Source organism: Sus scrofa, chromosome 11 (genome assembly GCF_000003025.6).
Source record: "Sus scrofa isolate TJ Tabasco breed Duroc chromosome 11, Sscrofa11.1, whole genome shotgun sequence".
NCBI lineage: Eukaryota > Metazoa > Chordata > Mammalia > Artiodactyla > Suidae > Sus > Sus scrofa.
The window spans coordinates 46631269-46652890 of record NC_010453.5 but is presented as its reverse complement, the minus strand read 5'-3'; the positions used below and the strand labels follow the sequence as shown (position 1 = coordinate 46652890).

The 21622-nt window shown below is 41.4% G+C and overlaps 1 protein-coding gene and 1 long non-coding RNA gene across 2 annotated transcripts in view; one reads left to right on the top strand and one right to left on the bottom strand.

The window, feature by feature from the left end:
• The window catches only part of KLF12 (Kruppel like factor 12), a 674377-nt gene that overhangs the window by 2582 nt on the left and 650173 nt on the right, over positions 1-21622 (top strand). The window lies entirely within an intron of this gene.
• On the bottom strand, positions 1471-19966 carry LOC110255761. Its single transcript, XR_002336561.1, has 3 exons — positions 19153-19966; positions 2192-4328; positions 1471-1924 (listed from the first exon to the last, which is right to left on the bottom strand). It is a non-coding gene; the product is annotated as an uncharacterized LOC110255761 (long non-coding RNA).

Here is a 21622-nt window from a genome sequence, read left to right as displayed (position 1 = left end):
ATGCAACCATGCAGGAGAAATTCAAGAAATATTAAAACCCTGTCTCATAAGGAAGATATTGCTTCCAGAAAGACCTTGGGCTATGGTTTGACCACAGACTGTGGCCCATAACATGCCCTTGTGACTCAGTCTAAGGACAGTGGACCTTGGAAAAGACAATCCAGGGTGGATCCCTTTGTGCTCAAAAGATCAGAAGGTTTCAGTCTGAATGCCAGCATTTCTGGAACCAGAAATGTGCATCTGTCCAAAAGACAAGGCAGAAGATTTGTAAGTTCACAAAGTTGGGTAATTCAGAAAGTAAGTTTGGTTGGGAAGAACTAAAACTACTGTAACATTCCACTATACAGAACAAAGTAGGTGCCATTTGATTTTAAGGACTATCTTTTAAAAAATCTGACTTTCCATTTCACCCCCAAAGCATTTTTTCACTGAGCAAATAGCATCTTCCATAAGTAGACATGGCCTAGGCTCATTTCATTTGGGACCTTACCCTCTGTTCACTGGCGAGGGGGACACACTGGTGCCATTGTCAGAAGGAAAGAATGATGTTAAGCAAAAGGAAGAGGGGTTAGCTGTACCTCCCCGATGCAAACAGTGGGAGCAAGTGCACCCCCTAAATGCATAGAAAGTTTAAGCGTGGGAGCATATGTGAGGAGGAAGGATAAAGACTTTAGTCATTTTACTCAATTATAATTCCACAGCGAAGGTCCAGGGGGCACCTGCCATGTGCCAAGCATGACATGAGAGGCTGAGTATCTCATGCATCAACAGAGAAGGCACTATTTCTAGCCTTCAAGAGCTTCCAGTTTGCTTCAAATTGTTAAGTCTTAGAGAAGAGAATAGGTTTTCATCAAGCACAGGAAAGTAGAAGCGTGTGCTAGAATGAGGATGACCAGACACCCCAATTTACCTAAGATGGTCCCGGTTTGCGTCTCTTGTCCTGGTGTAATTATCAACAGCACTTCTGTTCATTTTCAAATGTTCCCTGGCTTGTCACTAAGAAATGCGGAACCATTAGAAGATTTAAAATAGAAGTTAAAAGAGGAGGACCGTTAACCTGGGCAAGTTACTCGGAGGCCCTGATCATGGTGAATGAGGGGATCAAACGGCTCTTTTTCCTGTCTTTATTTTTTATACATAATTTTATAAACCTTTCCTAGTCTTATTGGAGTCGAGTCGATGTACAATGTTGTGTTAGTTTCAGGTATATAGCAAAGTGAATCAGTTATACATATATCGATTCTTTTTCAGATTCTTTTCCCATATAGGTTATTGCAGGATATTGATATATGCAATATGGTAGGTCCTTGTTGATTATCTACTTTATATATAATAGTGTGTATATGTTAATCCCAACCTCCTAGTTTAACCCCCCCCCCACCATGTTCCCCCTTTGGTAACCGTAAATTTGATTTCAAAATCTATTAGTCTATTTCTGTTTATAAATAAATAATTTTGTATCATTTTTATTAGATTCCACATATACGTGACATCATAGGGTATCTGTCTTTGTCTCACTTCACTTAGTGTGATGATCTCTAGATCCATCCATGTTGCTGCAAGTGGCACAATTTCATTCTTTTAGAAACCTCACCCCTACCTCCTTTGGGAGAATTTCTCCTGCTCCTTTGTGTAAATTAGGGCCCCCTGCTTCTTCCAATCCAGGAGGTGGCATGCCTCCTCCAATGGGATCTTCTCACCTGGAACTTTGCCCCCTGAGCAGAATAAGGAGATGAGCGAAGGGCTGAAGGGGAGGGGGGCTCTGGGAGAGGGTGCAATCTCTCATCAGTGCCCTGACTCAGTCTCCCAAGTCGTTCCCGCTGTAGAGACGCCCAGAATGGCACGGCCCATGCTGTCCTGGCAGTCAGTTTCTTCAGCCTTTCATTCACGCCGTGAGTTTCCTCATTGCCGTCCAATGAATATCCTTTGGAGTTAAAATAGCCAGAGTTCAGTTTCTACAACTCGCAACAAACGAACTCACACCAATCCCACTCTTGACAGTGGGCTGCATTTATATACGGAGGGGGAGGAGGAAGGAAAAGTGATCCGCTCACTAGCTGGCGCTTTTCTTTTTCGCTCTCTATCTTAACCATCATTTTTATAAATGAATTTCCTATCATCTCTGTCCATCACTGTATCACTGTAAAATGCTGTTTCTACTTCCTCGTTTATTTTTCCAGCCATCACATACCTATATATGCACAAAGGGGCGTGCTCTGTACAAAGATAATTGTTAGTAGTGAATTTGAAGATCTGGCTTCTGCCCCTGAAAAGTCCAAGACCAGCCCAGGATTTGTTTCCTCACCTCCTGTGATGGTTCCGGTACTCAGGCAGGGGCTGCCAAAACAAAAGGCTAAGATTTCATTTCAAACAAACCAAACCAAAACCAAAACAGACTTCACAAACAGATCTTTTCTTGGAGGTTATTTGTCAGTGAAACGAATGCGTGTGGGTGACCTAAAGGAAGTTTTTTATGTTGGCATTGTTCTGCTTTAAACCATTCCAGGCACGGTCTGATGCCTCTGCGGGTTCTAACGGGGCTGGAGGAGGCTGAGCGGTGATCTAAAGCGGGCAGCGCACACTTGTTTCAGGTCGGGCGGGGCGGGGGTGGGATAAATGAAAATTGGGGAGGGTAAGACTACACACTGCGATTGGTTGGATTTTGATGCAGCAAACACTCTGAGGTCCTGAAATATGGGATGCAGGAAGTCTCCACAGATGCACTCTGCTGCAGTTCTCCAAAGGCAGGAACAAATTTAAACTGGGTTCTGTGAAAACAAATGACATCATTCCTGCATACTCTGAAAAGCTGCAGCCCCAATGGAACATTTTCCCATTTTTCCCCTTTGCTCTTTCTGTGCCTGACTGCAAGGCTTCAGATTTTGATACTGCACGTTTAACTGGCTAAATCTTGCAGGGAATAACCTTTCATCACTTGTCCCTCAAAAGAACAAAATCCAAGAAGAAAATAGAGAGGCATGTAAAAGTTCATTTAAACTCACATTTAATCTCCATGCACCGTTATCTAGAGACATGACAGCACATGGGAAGAATTCTGGGGATTTGAAGGAAATAATAACAAAATGCTGGATTGGGAACTGTCAGCATGGAAATTATGGCACTGATTGATTTGGGGTGGCCTTCCTTGCACAGTGTGTGGTGCTGGTGACTTGGAGGACAGGATTTCCATTTAGGGGGTTTTCTGAGTTTGCCTTGTTAGCTGCAAAAGGAGTCAGGGAGCTGTCATAGCTTCGAGAGCTCTTAGCTCTCTGGAACTACTTTCCTACATGTGCTCTTCCTCATTGTAGAATTCTACAGAAAAATTAAAGACATGCAAGTTCCAAAGTTTTTAAAAATCCAGCGGACTTAGCCAACTTTTAGGACATGGTGTTTTGTTTTGTTTCATTTTCAGAAGCTAGACACCTAGAAATGTAGTAGTGAACCTTCAATATATCAGAATGTGATGGAAACGTTCTCACCCAGAAAACATTTGTTTTATCTCTGTCTTGAGCCAAAGGACATCCCAGGAAGTTCCCTATTTGTCAGTGTCAGTCCCACAAGTGCACCTGCATGGGTGAGAGCGGTGAGGCTTGAAGCCCGCCCTGTTTTTCCCAGTCCCATCCCCACATCCAGACCTAACCATTCACCTTCCTAAAATCAGTTTCCACAGCTAATTCTGGAAAATACTTTTCTTTGTTGGGTGGGCTATCAAAATCTTTCAGTTCAGTTTCCTTTAATTTTATTATTAGATGGCAAATAAGAAATGAATCTCAAAATGCAAAGATGACTTTTATGGAAAAAAATTGCACTTGCAGTGATTTCTTTAGAAAGTAGAGGCAATATGATGGTTGCCTTTCTCTGTGAAATGAAACCAGTTTAGGGAGAATCTTAAAGAGAAATGAAGGAAGAGTCATATGTCTGCCCCTGCCCTCCCCCTTGGGTATCAATTTTATATATCTCTTCTTGATTCTTAGGTCTATATACACTCCCTTTGACCTTCAAACCTAGAGGTCACCTTTGAGAACCCTGCTCTCATTATGCTGTGATGAATCAAATAATACTAGTCAGGAAATGCAAATAGACTATCTGATTAAATAAGCATTTCTTTATTATCAAATAGGATGCCATGTATTTATATTCATGGACCCCCTCTTCAAAATTTCCCTCTATCTTTAAAAATATTTTTCTGTATCATTTTTCTCCATTCAACTTGAGATTGTTTCCACTTTAAAAAGATACCCATTCAGGTCTTCTTATGGGACTAAAGCGAAGTCCACTTGCTATAATCATTGTTTTCCTGCTAGAGAGTCTGCTTTATTCATTCCAGTCTGGGAAAGAGAAAAGAGAGAACTTAGTAATATTTTTCAACCTCTTTCTGACCATCCAGTAGCCTCTCTTCCTCTTTCTTATTTTGTCTTTCTTCTACCTTCCCTGAACTGTTGGAGCTGAGAAAACAGAGCCAGAACCTTGGGGCCATAGTGACTGCTTTTGCCGTCCTTTGGCCCAAAGTCACTTGAGGCTTAAAATTAAAAAAAAAAAAAAAAATTAAAAAGGTATAAAATAGGAACGAACACCTCTTGACAATTTCTAGTTTCTACTCTCTCTACTTTGAAGTCTCTCCCAGGGATGTACATACTGGTGGGATTTCCTTTAAAAATGCATCTCACTAGCACTTGAGACAGAGTTTATAGAAAGCAAGGAAATATTAGGAGATATAAAGAAGCATTCAATTTATATTCAGTTATATTCAACGTATATTCGATTACATCCAATTTATATTCAGTTTGCTTTTGCTGATAATTGCTGTGTAGCCTAAGACAAGTTGATGTTTTTTAGAATACAATGGAAATTAATTAAATTTGCCCACAATTTTATAAAAGAGTACCCCACAATGCTGACATAATTGTGTATATATTCTACTCCAATTTATAAAGCAAGCAGATCATGAGATACTGTGAGAGGCATATCTGAGGTGCAAGGACAGAAAATCACCAGTAAAGCATAGGTCGTATCCCATTGCTCTTCTGCTCAGAACTTTCCAGCAGCTTCCGTATCTTCCTGAGAAAGCCCAGTGCCCTGCAAAGGCCTTGATTTCCTTTTTGCTGCCCCTCCTTCCTGGCTGACCTCAGTTTCTCCCCTCGCCTTCTCATTCACTCTATTCCTGCCACACTAAACTTCTGGTTGTTTACTGGACAATCCAAACATGTCAGCCTTGGGACCTTTGCATAAACTAGTCCCTGCACCTGGGACAGTGTTCATCCAGATGGCTATGTGCTAGCTGTTGTCTTTCCTTTGGGTCACTGCTCAAGTGCCACCTTTTCCATGAGATTTTCTCTGAGTGCACCGTGTAACACAGCAGCCTCTGCTATTGGTCAACAGTATTTGCCACTTCCAGTATCTTTGATCCCCTGCAGCCTTTTTTATTTTCTCCAGAGCACATATAAACATCTGACAATATATGCATTTGTTGATTTGTTTATAACCATCCTCCCCCCATTGGTATCAAGGTCCATCAGGGCACGGACTTGGTTTTGTAGCTTCAGTTTCTGCGACAACACCCAACACAGAGAAGGGACTCACTCGGCAAATATTTGTTGAATGAGTGAATGAAGAATGAACATCTAATTTTTAAATCTTCAGAAAATTCCCTATTTCTAAGACCTCTTTATTCTTTGTCTTTGCAGCAAAAGCATACTTGTCTTTGCTCTGAATCTTAAATCCATTAAGTGGGAATTAGACATGTTTAACACTAAAATATAAACCCAGAAGTTTTTTTCAGATTTAAAATTGCACATTGATGGGAACTATGTCTAGTCACTTATGATGGAGCATAATAATGTGAGAAAAAAATGTATACATGTATGTGTAACTGGGTCACCATGCTGTGCAGTAGAAAATGGACAGAACACTGTAGACCAGCTATAATGGAAAAAAATAAAAATAATTATATAAAAAATAAAATAAAACTGCACATTGATGTTAGTGACATATTTTTGCTAGTATACTCCTCTTCTGTTCATTCACTATTATACATACTTTCTTTTCTCTCCTTTCCTTGCTTAAAAACTAAAAGAGTCATGCTCGCTGGTCTTTCCAGTGAATTCTCATGCAATAACTTCCTTGATTAATTTCAATCTGTGTTTCATTTGGCTCCAGCTCAGAGATCTCTCCTTCCCCTTCTCTTCATTCCCAGTGTTTCCCCCATTCCCATTCATGTCTCTGAAGCCCTCAAAACTATGAACTATGACACTATTCTTTCTCAGTTAATTTTTCTAATTTCCTTCTGCCCTGGTCCTCTCCCCACTCACTATGCTGCTTTGTCTTTCTCTGCTGGGAACACTGTTCTTTGGGGTTCCTCCAACTGTAACCTTTGGACAAATGCAGACTGAGAGCTCTCATGGAATCGAATTTTCATGAAGCCTTTGAGCAAAGAAGTCCCTGATTTCCATGAGTCATGTAAAACATGGGCCTCAAAACAAGGTGGCTGCTTCCCTTCCTTAATATTAATAAATTGGGGGAGTTCCCACTGTGGCACAGCAGGTTGCAGATCCAGTGTTGTCTCTGTGATGACGCAAGTTCAATCCCCAGCCTGGTGCAGTGGGTTAAGGGTCCAGTGTTTCTGCAGTTGTGGCACAGGTCACAGCTATGACTCGGATTCAATCCCTGGCCTGGGAACTTCCAAATGCCATGGGTGCAGCCAAAAATAAATAAATTAATAATAATAATAATAATTTCAAAGGGGAAATATGTTAAATAAAGAGCTAATTGTTAACCTCTATTTTTCCTGTGCCTTTTTTTTTTTTTGCTTTTTTTACTCTTCAGCATAAAATTATTTTTTTTTCTATTCACTTGCCTCTGAATATTTTGGTTTTTAATTTTTTAAATTGAGGTGTAAATGATATATAATATTATATTAGTTTCAGGTGTACAATGTAATGATTTGATACTCATACATATTGTGAAATGATCACCACAATAAGTCTAGGTAACATGGGTTACCATACATAATTACAAAAAAAAAAAATTCTGGGGTTTTTCAACATGTAAGATTTATTACTCTCTTAGCAACTTTCAAATATACAATATAGTGTTATTAACTATAGTCACCGTGCCGTACATTACCCCATGACTTACTCATTTTATCAGTGGAAGTTTGTACCTTTTGACCCCCTTCACCCATTTCTCCCACCCACCAACCTGCACCTCTGGAAACTATTAATCTATTGTCTGTATCTATGAGCTTGGTATAAAACTCTTTATAGAGCTTAACAAATGCTGGAAAGTGTGTAGAGAAAAGGGAAGCCTCCTGCACTGTTGGTAGGAATGTAAATTGGTACAACCACTATGGAACACTTATGAAGGTACCTCAGAAAACTATCTATGGAACTACCATATGACCCAGCAATCCCACTCTTGGGCATATATCCAGACAAAACTTTCCTTGAGAAAGATATGTGCACCCCTATGTTCATTGCAGCACTACTGACAATTGCCAAGGCATGGAAACAACCTAAATGTCCATCAATAGATGCATGGATTAAGATATGGTATATATACATAATGGAATACTATTCAGCCATAAAAAGAACAAAATAATGCCATTTGCAGCAACATGGATGGAACTAGAGACTCTCATATTAAGGGAAGTCAGAAAGAGAAAGACAATACTATATGATATCACATATATGGAATCTAATATACAGCACAAATAAACCTTTCCACACAAAAGAAACTCATGGACTTGGAGAACAGGCTTGTGGTTGCCAAGGGGGAGGAGGAGGGGGTGGGATGGACTGGGAATCTGGGGTTAATAGAGGCAAACCATTGCATTTGGAATGGATAAGCAATGCGATCCTGCTGTATAGCACAGGGAACTATATCTGGTCACATGTGATGGTGCATGATGGAGGATAATGTGAGAAAAACAATGTATACTTGTATGTGTGTCTGGGTCACTTTGCTGTACAGTAGAAAATTGACAGAACACTATAAATCAGCTATAATGGAAAAAATAAAAATCCTTTAAAAATAAATGAATAAATTTTAAGAGAATTTAGGGGAGGGTAATTTTCCATCGTCTATAACTTCACAAAGTAACACTTGCCCCCCCCCCAAAAAAAAACCCCTGCCATTTTAGCCTCTCTTCTTTTTCCCTACTTCTAATTCTCACATGGGTGTGCATTTGTATATAGACATTGCTGCCGCTCTAACTTTCTACAGTGATGGAAATATTCTGCATCTGCACTGTACAGGAACGCCTAGCCACATGTGGCCAGAGCATTAGAAACACGGCTAGTGCAACTGGGGAACAGAGTTTTTAATTTCCAGAGGCATCTTTAATGAAGATAAATTTCCCTACCAAACAAACAGTGGTCGACACTCAGCCAATTTACCATCTCTGTCTATATCCACCTTCAAACCCTGTATCTTTATTTTCTCTTAGTTACACACTTTATTACTCCCAATGGTTTTCAGGCAAATATCATAGAAAAAGATAAAACTGTGAAACTACTTTGACAGTCAACTCTCTGGTATCTGTAATGAGAGAGTACATGTCTACCAATAATAAAATGAAACCAGGAAATGTGTTAACTTTGGGTTTCACATTAACTTTGGGTTCAAAATGTTGTACATTGACTCTGCTAGGGCAGTTGTAGAATATACTTAATTTCATCTCTCTTGACCACACTGTCCACGTACCCATAGGCCATGATTTCCAGATGGCAAAATTCAGAATAGAAAAAGCACGTGACATCAAGACCTTGAAATCAGACTTCTGAGCTATCACAGATGTTTGATTATATGAAATATATATTTTCCCATTTTTGTCAATTCACTGTTATAACCTGTGATATTTTGACATTAGTTGAAAATTAACTGTCCTTAGCAATACTGTGGTTGTAAAACATAAAATTTCAGGAGTTCCCTGGTAGCTCAGTGGGTTAAGGATCTGACATTGGCACTGCTGTGGCTCTGGTCACTGCTGTGGCATGGGAAATTCCACATGTCATGGGGGCAGCCAAAAAACAAACAAACAAACAACTAAAACAAAACAAAACAAAAACCATGAAATTTCAGGCTTATCCAAGTGAATTCACTCAACTAAAAATGTGTTTATGACACTACACAGGATTCATTTGACTCTTAAATTTTCAGTCTTTATAATTATAGAACTTCCTTTGTATCATGGATCATACCAAAGTTTTCTTTATCTTTGCCTCTTTATATTTTTACCTAAGATTTCTTTTTTCTCACTCTCTAGACATCAAGTTTACACCCAAGTTGCCAGAATGGCGCCACACCAATGAGTAAGGCATTAGCCCACAGCCAGACAAAATATACTGAAAGCCCAGGCGGGAATAGCACCTGCCCAGCTCTACAGTGCCTATTTTGTAGATCAGTATTTTTGAGATTCTCCCTGAACAAAACAAATTGAAAAGACAGCAGCTATACTATCCCAGGAGAGCCATATTAATACACATTGACATAAAGATTTTGGAAAGTCCAGTAGCAAAGAAACCTGTTGGCTTTTTTACAGACTCGGGGTTTCTCTGTGACTTTGACCTCAGAACACTTTATTTTCTCACCTGACATCTCTCAGTAGCCTATGGAACTATGGTTTCCAGGGAATACACTAGGCATTAAGGTATTACTAAGTATCAATTTTCTGTTTCCTAAATATTCTGACTTATTCTAGATCTGTATACAGTCAATAGATTCAGAAACCCTGTCAATGCAACAGTGTCAAGTATGCCTAGGTCAAGAGTTTTCCAAGAGATGGATAATACCAATAAATAAACAACCAAATAATTAAGCATCTTCCACTGTGTATTCCTTGAGTTCCCACTAAGAACTTTTCTAATAGTGTATAGTTGCTTTGCCAAGAGGCTTCAAATATATTTGGGATCACAATTGCTCTCCAAGCTACAAATTTGTCATTAATTGCAGATGCAATTAACTATGTGATTATTCCCTATAAGCAGGCTGTTGCAAACAAGATTTCCTCTACTGAAAATACCTAGAGGGTCTGTTACAAAGAGCAGTTCCCAGGACCAGATAACACAGCAGTTTTCATGACTTGCCTTAGTTTTAGCTTGATTTCTTTGAGACTCCAGAGTAAGCTCTCCTACATGATTTAGTTAAGAAAAGTGTATGAGGACGACCCATGCAACTACTCTGTGGTGAAAATGAGAAATACTTTTGAAAGTCCAAAAGGCATCATTAAAATGGTTCTCCCTCTGGAACAAGACTGCCTAATGGCTTCTTCAAAACAAACAGTAAGTGAAAAGGAAAGGATTTACAAGGTGTCCAGATTTTAGACTTTTACAGTTCTGAGTTATGTTTTATCTACCTAATAACTACTATCTCCAAACCACTTAAATATATGACTCTCACAGAGAGTGTCTTTATCTGCATCACAAATTTCTCTCTAGGAGAGATCTCTCCTCATGCTTTTCATCTATATTTAAGAAGTTGAACCCAGCAGATTGCATGAGATAGTACTGTGTGGAAGATAAAGTGTGTAGTCAGAAAGATATAGGTTCCAGTCCCTGCTCTAACACTTACAAACTGTGTAACCATAAGAAGATATTTAACTTTTCTGAAGGTTAATTTCTCTATCTATGAAATGGATAGTAGAGCACTGATGACAAAAGATAGTCAAGAGAACCCAACAAGATAGTGTATGTAAAGCATTTAAAAATCAGGCCTGAAAAATAGTGAACTATGGTAAAAATCCCTCCCATGCTAGAAAATGCAGGTTATTACTCTAAACAATTCTTTGGGTCTAAGAGAATTTTCAGAATTATTTTTTCTATATAGTTTCTGGAACCTAATATTCAAGCAGTCATTTCTCTTTTTTATTAAAGTGTGGTTGATTTCCAATGTTCTATCAATTACTGCTATACAGCAAAGTAACCCAGGCATGCATATATATACACACATTCTTTTTCTCTTATTAAATTCTCCCATCATGTTCTGTCCCAAGAGACTGGCTATAATTCCCTGTGCTATAGAGTAGAACCACATTGCTTATTCATTCTAAATGTAATAGTTTGCATCTACTAACCCCAAACTCCCAGTCCATCCCTTTCCCTCCCCCTCCCCCTTGGCAACCACAAGTCTGTTCTCCATGACTGTGAGTTTGTTTCTGTTCTGTAGATAGGTTCATTTGTCAAGCACCCATTGTTTTAACTACATACCACATTGATTCTCTCCCTTTATAAAACAAAAGCTCAAGTCACTAAGGCTCAGGGAAGAAGAGAAGGTCCTGGCCACTGAGAGATCACCATTGGGGGGATAGACAGCTGAGGTCCAAATCATGGCAGCACATCACAGTAAGTGCATTATGGGAGAGGTGTGATCACAGCACTGTGGGAAGACAGGAAGAGAGGGGCAAATTCTGTCTGAGTATCAGGCTCCATCTTCCTAGGGAAGAAAGCAGAAGACCTCGATCTTGAAAGGCCAAAGGGGTTGCCAGGTGGAGAACACTGGGAAAGGTTATTGAGCAGCTGTATCAGGAAATGAGATGCTCAGTGGGGCTAGACAGTGCATGTGTGTGGCTTGTATGGAGTAGACTGAGGGCAAGAAGAAGGAGGATCAAGAGTGTCCATACGGGGGTTAAAAAAGTCAAAATTTATCAGACTGAAAGAAAAAGGAAAAAAAAGGAATTAAGTTATTGAATGCCTGTGATGGCTGGCATTCAACCAGATGCTTCACCTACAATTTTGTATTCACATCATAGAACAACACTAAGAGATAAGCAGTATTATCTCCATTGTGCAGATGAGAAAAGTGGGGCTCTCAGAAGTTAAGCAAGTTGCCCCAAGTTACATAAATTGAAGAGACTTGGCTTTCGGCCCAGGCTTGTTGTTCGACAGAGACCATGCCAACCTCTATTTTAAGCAGGGGGAACCAGCAGGGATCTTTAATCAAGGAAGGGACCTCATCAAAAATTTTTTTTCTGAAAGGAAAGTATGGTGATGGAATATAAGATGATGAAGAAGAGGCTGGGGGTTAGGAGATAAGATAGAGGTGATTGCAGCTTTGCAGGGGAAAGATGAGGAAGGCTTCACTGAGCCAGCTCCTGTGCAGATGGACAGGGAAAAAACACTTCTTAAAGAGGCTCAAAAAGGCTTGGATACCAATTGGATGTGAGAACCCAGATACGATGGAATGTACTCGAGGGAGAATAGTGAAGTACTTTGTTTTAAAATGCTATGTTAATTTGGAAGAGCAGAATCAAACCTGTGGCATTATGTCTACCCAAAATGTGATTCACACACCAGCACATCCCTTCACCTAGAAGTTTGTTAGAAATGCCAAATTTCATGCCTCACTCAGGACATTTTTGAAACAATCTGCATTTTAATAAGATCTCCATGCAAAAGAGGCACTAATCTAAGAGAACTAAAATTGAGGGTAACAGAGGAGGAAGGTGTTACAGAGAGAGGCAATCTTCTTTAAAAACAGGCTCTAAATTCCGAATTTCGACCATGAAACTATCACCTTTCAAAAGAATTCTGGTTGGCAATGATTTTATTTCCTGTTACTTTTTTTTTTTTTTTTAAGGGTCACACCTGTGGCATATGGAAGTTCCCAGGCTAAGGGTCAGATTAGAGCTGTGAGCCTACACCACAGCCACAGCAATGCCAGATCTGAGCTGAGTCTGTGACCACAGCTTGCAGCAATGCCGGACCCTTAAACCACTGAGCGAGGCCAGGGATCGAACCTGCATCCTCATGGATGCCAGTCGGGTTCATTACCACTGAGCCACAGTGGAACTCTTCCTAGTACGTTTATTGTGTTAGGAAGTTTCTGGAAGCAGCCAGAGGTGCCGGCATAAATGAGAAGTAAAAGGCAGATGTTCCTTCAAATTCAGTATTCTCTAAAAGATTGCCAAATCCAAGCTGCAATGGAATGATTAGGTGGCAGCTGATCTGCTCATTTGGAATGTCAGCAGGGATAACGCTTACATAAGCTCTATGCGTCGTATATTGTCCTTCAGTTACAGGGAAAAGAGAAATCTAAAAACAGTCTATTTTATCGTCATGACTAACTGAAAGTTGGCCAAAATGGAAAGATCTTAAAGTCTTCTCTGAACTGCCAATCCTTTCATTGGATCCATACGTGTATGTGTGTATGTGGGTGCACAGGCATGCGTGGATGTGATGAGAAGGCCTTGAACGCCATCCTGAATGTATATTTCTCTCCAATTGTTATGGATTCAATGTCTCTAGATGCTATGCAACAATTAAGGAGAGTCAGAACCAGGACAATTAGATTTCAACAGAGCCTGGAAGGCAGAAAACAAACAAACAGAAAACTCAGAAAGATGACCAGCTAAAATTCTTCACCCAGGATTTGCCCTGGATCTCCGCTAGACCACTGGCCCCGTGCTTTGTATCAGCTTTCTCCCATTCCATCTACTTTGATGAGCATTTATTTGCATCCACTGTGTAAAGAATATTGGGATTCTGTATTCTCCTTATCGTTTGGTCCTTGGGATGTGATGGGCAAATTTAAGTCTCTCCTTTCCGCTCAATAAGAAAATTTTGTATACATTTTAAACATTTTAAATATCAAGCCAATGTGATATTTGCTCTCTGGTCAGTGCATCTATATCCCTGTAATCCTGAAGAGCATAGGGTTCCACGGCTGTTTCCATCATCAGCATTATTGGCTAAGTTTTTTATGAACTCGCTAGGCTCTAGGCTCTGGGGCACAGAGGTGATCAAAGACGCTGCTCACATGGACCTGATGTCCAGGTGAGAATGAACAAAGGGAAAATACAACCATAACCTAATGTCTAGTGGTGATAAGTGACCATGAAAAAGCAGAACCTAGTGTAATGGGAAAGAGAGCAATAGGGGGCGCTGTTTTAGACAGAGCATTAAGTCGCATTTCTCAGGGGAGTTGACACTTGAGCTGAGGCCTGAATAAAGAGGTCAGACTTGCGAGTAGAAGAGTTCCAGGCAAAAGGAGTTGCAAAGGCAGAGTCCTCTGGGTGGAAGTGCGTGAGGCATGTTTGGGAAATGGCTAGAGGGTCAACATGGCTGGAGCAGAGGGAGAGGGAAGAAGAGTGAGAAGAAATAGAGAGCCGGGTGCCAGATTATATAGGTCCTCGAAGGACCTTAAGGTCACAACAGCGTTAAAACAAACAAAAACAAAACAAAAAAACCTTTCATTTACTGAGATAGGTGCTACATTAATAAAATGTATGTACATTACTTAGTCTAATCCTCACAAAAATCCTATACACGAGTATCATCATTATACCTCAAGAAAAATGAGCCTTCACAAAATCAACATGACCAAGCTCAGAGAGCTACAAAGTGTTGGAACTTGGATTTGAACCTACATCTTCTGACACCAGAGGCCATTTCATATTCCAAAATCCTGTTATGACAGACAGATCTCTGGATTCCAATTTTACATAGTGCACTGGTAGAAATACTGTGAAATTCAAGTAAAATAGACATGTTTGTAGATCCTTCTAAGGAGGGAATAAAATTCTACCTTTTAATGAAAGGGTAGAATTATGTTCCCTCATCTTTATTACAATTAAATTTGATTTGGGGTCACATTTTTCATGCTCCTAACATAATAAGAGTCTCATGGAATGATCAAAGTCCACAATAATTTTGTACAAGCATTTACTGAAGGTATAACATAATCAAAGTTTTATGTCACCTAGTTAACCTCTCATCAGATTCAGTAGACAATAAGCCATGATACACAGCTGTGAAGACATTTCCATTTCAAAAATATTTGATATTAAGGACTGAATTTGAGAGATGGATGTTCAAAATATTTGGTAGTCTCTACTTCTTCCTATTGCTCATTTGTGCACCTGCTTTGCTAAATTTATCTCACAATATGTATAGCCACTCAAGGAGGTCTCTTCTGTGTGTCCCCATCCTTCTCCATCTCATTCCCCCAACAAGAACTCCTGTTCCTCTTGTTCTCGGGACACAGTCCCTCTCTTCCCACTAAAATCTGACTGTTTCTTTTATGCCCTGCCCGTCTCACTGGTGTGCTTAATGCGCCACCCTGCCTGTGTGATGAATTAACCTTCCTTACATACATTCTGCTTCAACCACTGGCCATGGAGGCTTGACTTTGTCTTCTATGTCTCTGAGGATCTGAATTTGCCCACTCATAGATTTCTGAGAGTTTTTGGGCAACAGCTTTAATTTCTGGTCTCCCAACCACCCTTGTACCTCCTGTTGACCGGAATATTTCTTTCAGTCTTTCAGTTAGTTGAATAATTCCTAATTCCTACAAAGCTGATTTATCAAACCATCACCTTCACTACCAAGTAGTGTACTTTTCAAACCTGTTTGCAGGAGTTTCCTCAGAAAAGCCCTAGAAATCTGAGGGCCCTGAGACACATTTTTAATGACACAGAAACCTACTTGATTTTAAAAAATAAAATCCACTTAGGACAAAAATAAACCAGGCAGGTTTCCCTTCCTGCAATATCTTCTCTCCTTGAAACTGTTACGTTTCAGAGCTAGTTTGTTTTAGGAAGCTCTGTTCTGTGGAGCAATAAGTTGTTGTAAGACAAACAGAATAATTTTGTTTTCCATTAGGTCAGTGGTGACAACATTAAGCTTAGCAAGACCATTTTTTGGCCAAGCTTGTAGCATGCAGAAGTTCCCCTGCCAGGGATTGAACCTGGGCCACAGCAGTGACCTGATTCACAGCAATGACAACACTGATCCTCAGCCTCTAGACTACCAGGGAACTCCTCGCAGGACCTTTCTACGAGCACTTCAATTAAAGTTCTGCTCATGTAGTTTTTGCTTTTTTTTTTTTTTTTTTTTTTTTTTTTTAAAGCAAAAAGTAGACTTTTCTTAAGCTGCTTTTACCCTGCAAATGGCCCTGATATCAGAAGTCCACTGGCAGGGTAAAATCAGGTATAAATTATAAAAGGGTTTTATTTGTTTTCAGGAGGACAGTGTTAAATACTCTATATTATCCCCCAGTTTGTTGAAGTGCAGAAGCTGAAAAACAATCTGGGCTTGGAAAGAAACTGCAGTGTCTGAAACTCTCCAGAAGCACTCAGAATGACAGGACCCTTAGCCAATAAAATGTGAGATTCAAGGAACACATTGTCACAACTCAGCGAATAATAAGGAGCAGGTATAAGTATGACATCACTGAAACACATTCCCATTGGCGGTTCCTCTGTGTGCTGGTTACTGTTCTATTTGTGGAAGCAGCAGCCTTATTCAAATTAACCTTTTCAGGCAGAGGGGAGGAGGGAGGTGGTGAGAAATATGCTGCAGTCTTTCCCCTGAAGGTGACGTGCTCTCAAATTCACTTTACATTGCCTTTGAGCAGGCAAAATAAAAATAAATTCAGCTGCGGCAGTGTTTCACAGGGATAATAGCTGCTTGAATTAGATCAGGTCAGTGAAAAGGAATGGGATAGAGGCTGTGGCAGAGTGAAAACAAATTTCTGAATTTTTCTCTTTGCTTTTATTCCTTCCCGCCTTATTATTTCTCCGTGTCTCTTTCCTGGACCTGATCGCTGCATAGACTAAACTTGATATCCCCCCAGTCAGCCATTCGAGGGAAGGATTTCTTTGAATACTCATACCTCCAGCCTGTGATGTCTAGCAGACAGGTCCGATGAACGGATGGTTGCCTGACATGGTAGAAATACTCAGGAGTATGAAGCTGATGAGATAATTTAATCACATTTACTGTCGTCTGTGAGCAACTGTCACTTTCCATCCTGTTTCTGTTACATAACATAGGGCCTCCAGCTACATCACTGATACACAGGAGCGCCCACTCTGTGTTTAACTCCTAGGGCTTTGCTTTCACTTCGGAGAGCCTAGATGTGGGGGCAGTCCCCATGTCTAGTCCCCATCCGGATGGGCTTCCAGAACTTGGCACAACTTTGCACAAATAAAATGCTTTGGGTCTTTGGCCTTATTTCTTTTACATCTTCAAAAAGGATTTCACTCTCTCTTGTCACTGACAAAGATCACTCAGGATACAAACCGTCTAAAACGGTAAACCCTGCTTTCGAGTCCATGTCCTTAAGTAATTTCTTCTTTCTGATATTTCTGTTTTCTTTCCATCCCTTGTCATCTCTTCCTTCCTACCTCAGAATGCCTCTACACAGCATTCCTGTTGTGGCTCAGTGGGTTAAGAACCCAACTAGTATCCATGAGGATGAGGGTTCGATCCCTGGCCTTGCTCGGTGGGTTAAGGATCCGGCGTTGCCTTGAGGCTGTGGTGTAGGTCACAGATGTGGCTCAGATCCGGTGTTGCTGTGACGGTGGCGTAGGCCGGCAGCTGCAGCTCTGATTCAGTCCCTAGCCTGGAAACTTCTATATGCTGAAGGTGTGGCCCTGTGAAGGAAAAACACAAAAATTAAATGCCTCTACTTGACAAATTTTAAAATGCAAGTGAAAAAGTTTCCAGAAAGTTGATGATCAATCTATAGTCTCTGCCACAATGTGGAGTGTCTTAGTCTGTTTGGGCTCCTGTAACAAACTGCCACAGACTGAGTGGCTTATAAACAACAGAAATGTATTTCTCACAGTTCCAGAGGCTGGGAGTCTGAGGTCAGGGTGAGGCGAGGACCTTCTCCAGATGCCGATTTTTCCTTGTTTCCTCCTTGGGTCCCCACATAGTGGAAGGGGTTACGGAGCTCTGTGGGACTCTTTCATGAGGCCCTAATCCCATTCAGGACCCCACCCTCATGATGTAAGCACCTCCCAATAGCCACCTCCCAATACCATCATCTTTGGGGGGGAGTCAGGATTTCAACATTGGGGAGTTCCCATTGTGGCTCAGTGGTAACAAACCCGGCTAGTATCCATGAGGACATGGGTTCGATCCCTGGCCCTGCTCAGTGGGTTGAGGATCTGGTATTGCCATGAGCTGTGGTGTGGGTCGCAGACACAGCTCGGATCCTGCCTTGCTGGGGCTGTTCTGTAGGCTGGCAGCTGCAGCTCTGATTAGACTCTTTGCCTGGGAACTTTCATAGGCTGCAAGTGCAGCCCTAAAAAAAAAAAAAAAAAAAAACGATTTCAACATATGGATTTGAGGTTGAGGAGGAAACACAAATATTCAGACAGAGCATTAGGCAAAAACAGCTATATTTCAGGTCAGAAATAAGTTGCTTTAGGCAAAGAGCTAGCTCCCACTGCTCCAAACATGCTGCACGTTTGCCTGTCCTTAAAGAGATCTGAACCTCTGAGCTCGTCCCTTGCTATTCCTCTAAAAACATTAATAATCTTGTCATCAGACTGTAATGACAATGGCACCAGCATGACACTACATGTTACAATCCCGTTTGGACTCTCTGTACTGGTTTTGCCTAATTTACAAATCCCTTTAAATGGATCTGGGTATTGCAGCAGTTACCAGGTTCTGAGCAAAACTATACAGATTCAGAAAAATAGCTTGTGTGAGGAAGGTTAGAGCACTTCTGAATAAATAATGCACGGAAGGTCAGCCGCGGAGGAGCGCTGGGAAGCGAGCAGGTGTGTGCTGGGGTGATGGGCGCATCCGAGGCAGGAAGGAGGGGGCGTAGACGAAGTCGCTGCCACCCTCACGAACTGGCCCTGCCCAAGCCCTGCCAGCTTTCTGCCAGGAACCACTGAGAACTATTGGCTTTTTCACAAGGAGCTGCTGAAATTCCAGGAACCGGGGGTCTGGAGCAATTTTCAGCACAGCGCTCCGTATGTCGCTGACATCCAGCAGTTCTGTGGACCCAGCTTTCCATTTTCTGATTTTTTACACTTTTCCCTGCCTGATCCCAGCCCTTCCTTGAGAAGGAGACTGTTATGTGGCCCACCTTGGCAAAGCAAGACAGGAGCTCAGAGGTCGCTAGCTTGACCTGGCGCACCACGCGTCTTCCCTCATTCTGCCTGAATGCAGCATTGTTCCCCTGCTGAATGAAGTTTTAGAAAATGACTTTCAGATGCTCCCTTCCCTTTCTGGGGCTGTTTTACCCCCCTGGCCAGTTTGTAATCTCAGAAACCTCATCATCTTTGTTTGGCTCTTGATAAAAATGAAAAGATTCATAAAATAGCATCCTCGATGAGAGGCACTGATACCAGTTGGAAATGTTTCAGCTTAAGACCACTGCCAAATAATCGGACGAGTGCCCTTCCACTGTACTTACGTTTTGAGTTTGTCTATTTGCTGCTTTTGCTGTCACTGTCAAATCCACTGGGTTATTGTAGGCAGTGCCCACAAGTGACTGGGACCCTCTTTATCTGAACTCTGATCAGAAAGCTGCTTGGTTCTCTTCAGGTTTGGTTTGGTTTTTTTTTTTATTCTCCCCTCCCCTAGCCCCCAGCCCCACCTTCAAACCAGAAAAGTAGCTGCTGAAAGCAGAACAGTTGCCATGGCAACCTCTTGGCAGCTTCCTCAGTGAGTAACAGTGTTGATTTCCCGAGGAGGCCGGGCGGGAGGGGGTGGAGCTCTGAGGAGGGAACGGAAGGTTACTGAGCACTTAGTTAATATGCAAAACCACTTACGCAGTGCTGGATGCGCAGTGAATAAGCGCAAACAAAGCCATGCTTGATCAGCTAACATGGACTTTGCACACTAGTTGATCTGTCCAGGGATGCAGATGTTGGCTCCCAGAGAAATGTTGCAATTGGACAGTAAAGGACACTGAGAGGTAATCTGACAAGAGGTTAAACACTATTTTTGTAATGGTTGGTGAATAGAGAAGAAATAAACAGAGGTGAGGTGTAATTGCCTTGCTCCTCTTTGCTTTGTTCAAAGAAAAACATAGCCATCTAAATCACAGGGATGGTGTTTTCTCGGAAAATCTAACATACTGAAGTTCAAGTTTGCATCAATTAAACTCTATGTAAGATAAACCAATATGTTCAGATATAAGCAAGTATAGCATAATTGGGTTTGTGCTGGAACAAAACATACGGCTCAAGTAGCATCTTTCACCTCAGAGTTTTCAGACAAAGAAGCAGCGTGTAGTAACTTGGGGCTGGGAGTGGGGGCGGATACTGTTGGCTCTCTCCTCTCTGCTGCTCTCCTCTCTTTCTCCTGCTCTCTCTCTCTCTAACTTTGAGGGATCCCTGTTTGTTTCCTGGGGGCTGGCCAGGTTGGAAATCAACCCCAGAGAGAGTCCTAGGGAGACTGGAGGGCAGAGTGTCTTGGCAGAGGTCACCTGCAGGAAAAATTAGCAGACTGGCTGTGTGGGCAGAGGAGGCGGCAGCCAGCCCCTTGCCTCTTGGCCTGCAGCTTTGCATGTTAAAGAAGAGGTAGGCGGAAGGAGCCTGCAGCAGTGAGCGGAGGTCTGCCCAGCAGGTGTCACTAGGGATTTAAAGCTTACCAGACCTTTGGGACAAGGCCTAAGAAACAGCCGGAGTGATGATTAATGAGGCTTACCTTAAAATATTTTTGAGAGGTTAGATGTGAAATAATTCCAAGGAGTTTTCCTTCCGAGGGAGATTCAAACGATAGCTACAACTGGCTTTAAATGATTTCTGGACCATTCTCGCCAAGGCTCCATTTCCATTTCGGCACCCCCATTCTAAAACCCAGACAGGGCCATAAAACACACTGAATCCAACACAATGGGGAAATTACAGAGGCAAAGCAAAAGAAGGTGCAGAAAATGATTTTACGGTAGCGATTCCCCTTCACAAAACCAGCTTCTGTGTCCTTACATCACAGACTTTGATTTCACGAGTAATCTCAGGGTGAAGATCAGAGTTCACTGTAAAAATGCAAATGCCCCCGGGGAGTCACTCTAAACATGAGGACAGCTTATATTTTAGCAAGGTTAATATTTGTTAACAAAGCCATATGAAGACTATCTCTACTTTAAAAAAAAAAGTGCATATCAAATGTTATCTGCCTCTTAATTGAAGCAACTAGGAATATGTACATGACCACTTCTTTTAATAATTAAGAGTGCAGAAATTTTGTCTCCCCTGAATACTTTTTTGCTGTTTCCCTTTTTGCCTCGTCTGCCTGGAAGCTCAATATTAAATTTCATCATGAATTTCAGTAGCTTCCCAAGCTTAGATTTTCTTGTATAATTTCTCCTCCATTCGATGCATTATTCAGATAATGCTTTCTTTCCTACCTTGTTTTAATCATGTATCATTTTAACGTATCGGTCCTTTTCACTGTGTCTATCATCTCACATCCATTTTGGTGTGACATACCACTTAGAAGGAAGGGAAGGAGAGAGAGAGAGAAGGAGAAGGAGAGAGGAAAAAGAAGAAATAGCAGGACTCTGTTATCAACACTCAGCACCTTATGATGAATTTGTTAATCACGTTTCTCTTCAGTCACCCTTTGAAAGCTGGAAAGAAGGGAGCTAGAACAGTGGTGTGGGAGTGGCTAAGCGTAAATGTGCATGAGAGCACCCCCCTGCCCCGGGGGCCTAAGAAAACAGCATAAAAACTCTGGGCCTCTGAAATGGTTGCTGAGCTGTGACTGCACGAAAGAAGTACACCTGTTTCAGGGCTTGGCTGAGAATTATCAGGGAATGTTTATCATCCTGGCAGGGCACTTGGCAAAGCATCCTTAGGGGCAGTTTAACTTGCAAACTGAATGAAATCTCTGCCAAGGAGATAGAGTCCCTCCCCTCTCACAGATGAGAGAAACTG